The sequence below is a fragment of the Sciurus carolinensis genome, unplaced genomic scaffold (assembly GCF_902686445.1).
Source record: "Sciurus carolinensis unplaced genomic scaffold, mSciCar1.2, whole genome shotgun sequence".
Classification (NCBI taxonomy): domain Eukaryota; kingdom Metazoa; phylum Chordata; class Mammalia; order Rodentia; family Sciuridae; genus Sciurus; species Sciurus carolinensis.
Window position 1 is genome coordinate 1,764,815 of NW_025920136.1, and position 8,382 is coordinate 1,773,196.

The following is an 8,382-nucleotide window of genomic DNA, read 5'->3' on the forward strand; positions in this document are numbered from 1 at the left end:
TTTTCTTATTGAAAAATTTTAAGTTTTTATTTCTTTACCTTTCTTGCAATCATTTCCTTTTGTTTACCTGTTCCCTCAGAGTCTCTTTCTCCCTTTTTTGCAAGCTAACATCCAATTTCTTTTGATGGCACTCTCACCCTTTCTATTATCCACAAAGCAAAGGATGAGATAACAGAGCAAATGAAGGCAATGAATGATAACATAAAACTGAAAGAGCAACTGCAGGAAGCAAAGGTCATTTCAACAAAGAGATAGAGATTATATATATAAAAAAAAGGAAGTCCTTGAAATGAAGGAAACAGTAAACCAAATAAAAAACTCAAAAGAAAGCATCACCAAAAGACTAGACCACTTGGAAGACAGAACCTCAGACAATGAAGACAAAATATTGAATCTTGAAAATAAAGTTGCCCAAACAGAGAAGATGGTAAGAAATCATGAACAGAATCTCCAAGAACTATGGGACATCATGAAAAGACCAAATTTAAGAATTATTGGGATTGAGGAAGGCACAGAGATACAAACAGAAGGAATAAACAACCTATTCCATGAAATAATATCAGAAAATTTCCCAAACCTCAAGAATGAAATGGAAAATCAAATACAAGAGGCTTACAGAACACCAAATGCACAAAATCACAACAGATCCACACCAAGGCACATTATAATGAAAATGCCTAACATTCAAAATAAAGATAGGATTTTGAAGGCCATGAGAGAAAAGCATCAGATTACATATAGGGGAAAACCAATACAAATAGTAGCAGACTTCTCAGCCCAGACTCTAAAAGCTAGATGGTCCTGGAACAACATATTTCAAGCTCTGAAAGAACATGGTTGCCAACCAAGAATACTATACCAAGCAAAACTAACCTTAAAATGTGAAGATGAAATAAAATCCTTCCATGATAAACGAAAGTTAAAAGAATTTACAAATAGAAAACCAGCACTACAGAATGTTCTCAACAAAATATTCCATGAGGAGGAAATGAAAAAGAATAATGGAGGTCAGCAAAGGGAGAAACTACCTAGAGAAAAACACTCAAAGGAGACACCAAACCAAATTAAAAACCGAAAATCAGCCCAAATGACTTGGAACAAAAATCATATCTCAAAAATGACCCTGAAAGTTAATGGCCTAAACTTATCAATCAAAAGATATAGACTGGGAGAATTGATTAAAAAGAAAGACCCAACAATATGCTGCCAGCAAGAGACTCATCTCATAGAAAAAGACATCCACAGACTAAAGGTGAAAGGATGGGAAAAAACCAACCACACACTTGGACTCGTTAAAAAAGTGGGGGTTTCCATCCTTATATCAGATAAAATGGACTTCAAGCCAAAGTTAGTCAAAAGGGATAAAGAAGGACATTTTATACTGCTTAAGGGAACCATAAATCAGGAAGACATAATGATAGTAAATATTTATGCCCCAAACAATGGTGCATCCTTGTACATCAAACAAATCCTTCTCAATTTCAGGAATCAAATAGACCACAACAAAATAATTCTGGGTGACTTTAACACACTGCTGTCACCACTAGATAGATCTTCCAAACGAAAACCAACAAAGGAAACCATAGAACACAATACCACAATCAATATCCTAGACTTAATAGACATGTATAGAATATTCCATCCATCAATGACCGGATTCACTTTCTTCTCAGCAGCACATGGAATCTTCTCGAAAATAGACAATATATAATGCCACAAAGCAGCCCTTAGGAAATGCAAAAAAATAGAGATACTGCCTTGTGTTCTATCAGATCATAATGGGCTGAGAGTAGAAATCAATGACAAAATAAAAAACAGAAATTACTCCAACACCTGGGGCCTAAATAATGTGCTATTGAATTCAACATGAATAACAGGAAACATCAGGGAGGAGATAAAAAAATATCTTAGAGGTCAATGAGAAGTACGATGCAACATATCAAAATCTCTGGGACGCTATGAAAGCAGTACTAAGAGAAAAATTCATTGCATGGAGCACATTCCAGAAAAGCATGAAAAGTCAACAACTAAATGACCTAACTATATAGCTCAAAGCCCTAGAAAAAGAAGGGCGGAATAACAGCAAAAGTAGTAGGAGACAGGAAATAATTAAAATCAGAGCTGAAATCAATGAAATTGAAACAAAAGAAACAATTCAAAAAATTGACAAAACAAAAAGTTGGTTCTTGGAGAAAGTAAACAAAATACACAAACCCTTAGCAACCCTAACAAAGAGAAGGAAAGAGAAAACTCAAATTACTAAAATTCGTGATGAAAAAGGAAATATCACGACACACACCACTGCGATACATAACATAATGAGAAGCTACTTTGAGAATCTGTATTCCAACAAAATAGAAATTACCGAAGACACTGACAAATTTCTAGAGACATATGCTCCTCCCAAACTGAACCAGGAGGACATACACAATTTAAACAGATCAATATCAAGCAATGAAATAGAAGAAGTCATTAAAAACCTACCATCCAAGAAAAGCCCAGGGCCAGACAGATTCTCAGCCGAGTTCTAGAAGACCTTCAAAGAAGAATTCATTCCAATACTTCCAAACTATTCCAGGAAATAGAAAAGGAGGGTACCCTAACAAACTCATTCTATGAAGCTAATATCACCCTCATACTCAAACCAGGAAAAGACACATCTAGGAGAGAAAATTTTAGACCAATATCCTTGATGAATATAGATGCAAAGATCCTTAACAAAATATTGCCAAACCATATCCAAATACATATTAAGAAAATCGTGCACCACGATCAAGTGGGGTTCATCCCTGGAATGCGAGGATGGATTAACAACCAAAAATCAATAAACGCAATCATCATGTCAATAGACTTAAGGATAAGAATCACATGGTTATTTTCATTGGCACAGAAAAAGTGTTTCACGAAATATAACACCCCTTCATGCTCAAATCACTAGAAAAAATAGGGATAGTAGGAACATACCTGAATATTGTAAAGGCTATTTATGCTAAGCCCATGGCCAACATCATTCTTAATGGAGAAAAACTGAAACCATTCCCTTTAAAAACTGGAACAAGACAGGGATGTCCTCTTTCACCACTTCTATTCAACATTTTCCTCGAAACTCTAGCCGGAGCAATTAGACAGACTAAGGAAATTAAAGAATATTAATATTAAAAGAGGAACTTAAACTGTCACTATTTGCTGATGACATGATTCTATACTTAGAGGATACAAAAAACTCCTCCAGAAAACTTGTAGACCTCATCAATGAATTCAGCAAAATAGCAGGCTATAAAATCAAAACACATAAATCTAAAGCTTTTTTATATGCAAGTGATGAAACATTTGAAAGGGAAATGAGGAAAACAACTCCATTTGCAATAGCCTAAAAAAAAATAAAATACTTGGGAACAATCTAACTAAAGAGGTAAAAGATCTCTACAATGAAAATTACAAAACATTGAAGAAAGAAATTGAGGAAGACCTTAGAAGATGGAAAGATCACCCATGTTCTTGGATAGGCAGAATTAATATTGTCAGAAGGCCATAGTTCCAAAAGTGTTATACAGATTCAATGCAATTCCAATTAAAATTCCAAGTATGTACCTTACAGAAATAGAGGAAGCAGTCATGAAATTTATCTGGAAGAATAAGAAACCAGAAGAACTAAAGCAATCCTTAACAGCAAAAATAAAGCAGGGGATATCACAATAACAGACCTTCAACTATACTACTAAGCAATAGTAACAAAAACAGCATGGTATTGGCACCAAAACAGACAGGTAGATCAATGGTACAGAATAGAGGACACGGACACAAACCCAAATAAATACAATGTTCTCATACTAGAAAAAGGTGCCAAAAATATGCAATGGAGAAAAGATAGCCTCTTCAACAAGTGGTGTTGGGAAACTGGAAATCTATATGCAACAGAATGAAACTTAACCCCTATCTCTCACCCTGCACAAAAATCAAATCACAATGGATCAAGGACCTTGAAATCAGACCAAAGACCCTGCATCTTTTAGAAGAAAAAGTAGATCCAAATCTTCAACTTGTTAGCTTAGGATCAGACTTCCTTAACAGGACTACCATAGCACAAGAAATAAAAGCAAGAATCAATAACCGGGATAGATTCAAACTAAATAGCTTCATCTCATCAAAGGAAACTACCAGCAATTGAAAGAGAGCCTAAAGAGTGGGTGAATATATTTGCCACTCATACTTCAGATAGAGCACTAATTTCCAGAATACATAAAGAACTCAAAAAACTCTACATGAAGAATACAAATAATCCAATCAACAAATGGGCTAAGGATATGAACAGACACTTCACAGAAGAAAATCTATAAGCAACAACAAACATATGAAAAAATGTTCACATCTTTAGTAATAAGAGAAATGCAAATCAAAACTACACTAAGAATCAAGAATACAAGCAACAATAGGTGTTGGAGAGGATGTGGGGAAAAAGGTAAACTCATACATTGCTGGTGGGGCTGCAAATTAGTGCAGCTACTCTGAAAGGCAGTGTGGAGATTCCTTAGAAAACTTGGAATGGACCCACCTTTGGACCCAGCTATCTCACTCCTCGGCCTGTACCCAAAGGACTTTAAATCAGCATACTACAGAGATACAGCCACATCAATGTTCCCAGCTGCTCAATTCACAATAGCCAGATTGTGGAACCAACTTAGATGTCCTTCAATGGATGAGTGGATAAAGAAACTGTGAGATATATATATGTGTGTATAATATACACACACAATGGAATATTACTCAGCTATAAAGAATAATAAAATTATGACATTTGCAGGCAAATGGATGAAATTGAAGAATACCATGCTGTTAGATAAGCCAATCTCAAAAAACCAAAGGACAAATGAACTCACTGATAAGTGGATGATGACACATAATGGGGGGTGGGAGGGGGGCAAGAATGGAGGAAGGAGGGTCTGTATAGAGGGAAAAGAGCAGTGGGAGGGGTGGGAGGGGAAGGAAAAAATAACAGAATGAACCAAACATCATTACCCTATGTAAATGTATGATTATGCAAATGGTATGCTATTACTCCATGTACAAACAGAAACAACACGTATCCCATTTGTTTACAATAAAAATAAAATAAACATATAAGTAAATAAATTAAGCACAATTTTAGGATAATATAACTATTATTTGAAATATTTTATTAGTGTATGTGTGTGGGTCTGTGTATTTTATGTACTGAATGTGTATCCTTGGCAAATACAAAAGAAGTGATTTCAACCTCATATCTTCATATTTGGAGACAGAGGATCTTTAAATTCCTGGGTTTGCTGGCAACCTGACAGGTTTGTCTCTGCCTCTCAAGCATCTGCAATTACAGGTATACCCTTTGAATCCAGTATATATAGACATCATTGAGGTGCAGCATTACTGATCCAGTACTTCAGAACACCATTGGCAGACACTAGGTGTCACCATGTACACAATCTAAAATAACTCACAGGTCGATCTGCTCAAGGTGAAAGAAAATTTCTCAAAAAAAAGTTAATTTCAAGGGAACAAAGAAACATCACACAGTTTACTATTTCTTCATTCAAACATTAAACTTTAAAAATGTTGGACATCACATTTGGTATCCCAAATAAATGATCACATTTACGACATTATAAATGAAATCCATGTTGTTTATTCCTACATTCCTTTGATTGTCTTTTTTTCTACTAGTAATCAGTCTCGTTAATATTCCATGATTCTGTCCATCATTCTGGGTATAATTTGCTTGTATTTTCCCTAGGGTTACCTCAGACATTTTCCAGGTTTCATACTGAATGATAAACATAGGACTTGTAAATATTCCTTTTTCTGTCTAGTCCATCATTTTCTGGATGAGTTTGTGGAAAGAGTAAAGAAGGTAAAAGGTGCCAGGGATGATTCTGTTCTAGATGGAGATGAATGGAGCTTTCAAAAGTAAGGTTATCAGCCAGAGACAGGAAATGCTGAGAGAATAAAAGCCTGTGCACAGAAAAGTTTTTAAATGCAATGTTTTTATCTGATGATATGGGGATTGGAAAACAAATTTCCAGAGGATGGTGTAGGGAGAGAATGAACAAGATGCAGAGTGAGGCACAATTTGTATTAAGAAAGATTCATAGGAATTGTAAGATACTTGGACATCTAAGTGCCAATGAGAGCTGATGGTGCAACATATGCATGAAGAGCAGGATCAACCTCAATGCTACAAGCAGGTGGACATCAGGCCATGTGCATGAATGGAGATGAATAATGAGAAGGCATCAATGATCTACGATGTTGATGCATTCCTGGTTGAAGATAATGTTTCCAGAAATATAGAGCATAGAAAAATTTTAGTGAATGTTAAAGATTTAAATTAAGGTAAGTTTTAGGTGACTACATCTAATGTTTGAATTTTTTATTGTTGTATACTTACCCAGAGACATGTGTTTCCTTTGCAAGTTTGGTAGCTATTCTTTCAAAAACTACTCATTTGTATTTGAAGAAAGAGTGTCTGTTAATTCCCTAGTTGGCTGGAAACCTCAGAGGAGACTGTCTCAGCCCTAAGGGAGCTAAAACTACAGGTGTGTTCCTCTGAACCAAGGACATACTGATATCACTGAGAAGTAATTTTACTGAAACAATAATTCAGAAAACCACTTGGGAGACACTGTCTCTACTCATAATTTATTTGTACTGAGCCAGCGGTGATGCAAGGAGACAGGGATGCACTTTTTTATAGAGATTAACATGTATGGATACTTCAATGGTGAGGTGGTCAGCCAGTGACAAGGAATGCTGAAACCATGAAAGGATGCACAGAGACAAGGTTAAAATGGACAGAGTCCATTTATATAGGGAATGGCAAGGAGAATTGAGAGAGGATATTGTAGGCAGAGAGAGAGGGATAAAAATACAAATGAGGCAGAATTTTCATTATGAAATTACCTATAGAAGTGAAGGTGCAGAAACTTTCATGTTCCAAACAGACCTGATGGTACTATATGCAGTAAAATCATGAGACCAGGATCATCCTAAATACTACCAGCAGGTAGACATCAAGACCATATGAATGAATGGTGACAAATAATGAGAAGGAATCAGTAATCTATGAAGTAGATGCTAGATTTATTAGAGGGAATATTTCCAAAATACAGAGAATAGAAAACTTTCAGTGACCAGTATAGAATAAAGTCTAATTAAAGAACAAAAAAAGAATGTGGGCTACAAGAATGTGAGATGCTTCTCCTGATCATATCTCATAGATTCCACTTTATCATGTTAAAAAAATGGAGCAATTGTGAATGTTGCTGTCATTTAACATCTAGTTTCTTCTAGGGCAATATCTTTCTATGTTGAGAAAATTCATTTAGGATCATAGGGAGCACTCTTTTGCAACTTGCACATTAACAACACACATGAGAATTAGATCTGTGGGAGAGGCTCAGTGGGAGAACAAACTGATTAGCATGCAAGAGGATCTCCCTCATTGTTCACCATTGAGAAGATAAACAAACAAAACATGACAAAGAAATATGAGCAAACATTTCTTTGCTCTATGCAAGGATATTCTCGATTTATAACTTTAGAAAATTTCTGGATAGAAAGTTCTTTACTAAATAAGAGATACAATTTATAGAAAAGCAATAAATAAATTATATATGTGTTGAAAAAATCCACAAGACTCAAAAGTTCTGAATCAGAGTCAGGCAGAGACGTTTTGAAAAATTTGCAGTGAAGTATCCAATGGTTCAAAAACAGCCTGCAATGACCATCAACACAAAGATATTAACATACATACCAATGGCAAGATAGAGAATGCTGGAGAGAAGAGTGATCTGTATTCAGAGGAGGAAAGAGGGACTCAGAGAAGATCAATGTCAAAGGAGTATGAAAATGTGGCAGCTGGCATCTTGAGGGAATCTCCTCAGAATCATTTAATCTATTTTATGATAAGTACATTTCCTGTTTGTCATTTGCCTTGTAATTACTAAGTCCAAAGTTGTGATGACATTCCAGGGGAAGGTTCACTTGTTTATTCACCTGAGACAGTTTTCTGAGCTACTCAGCTTAGATATGTGTTTAGAATAAATGCTAATACACATTCGGTTGTTTGTCTTTGTTCATACCCATGCTGGCAACAGATGCATTTCCTTTTCCTGCATCCCCTCGTTTCAACACCATCAAGTTTCTTGTTGCTCTTTTATGTGAAGTGTGTGGTCCCATATCTGTGAAAAAACAGTTTGATAATGCATAAAGAGTTCAGAAAAGCAGTCCAAAAAAAGTGTTCTGAAAGCTTGCAGAATTATCAGATATCAATAAATCTCTTATATTTCAAGTAAATGGTAAATTCACTAAGAGTAACAGTGATGGTGTTTTAGGAATAATCTGCTTATT

General features: G+C 35.5%; 1 long non-coding RNA gene across 1 annotated transcript in view; it reads right to left on the bottom strand.

The window, feature by feature from the left end:
* Positions 1-8,159, bottom strand: part of LOC124974178 (uncharacterized) — a 51,823-nt gene extending 43,664 nt beyond the window's left edge. Inside the window, exon 1 of the long non-coding RNA XR_007106760.1 lies at positions 8,115-8,159. This is a non-coding gene — a long non-coding RNA (uncharacterized LOC124974178). The remainder of the gene's footprint in view (positions 1-8,114) is intronic.
* Between the last annotated feature and the right edge of the window lie 223 nt (positions 8,160-8,382).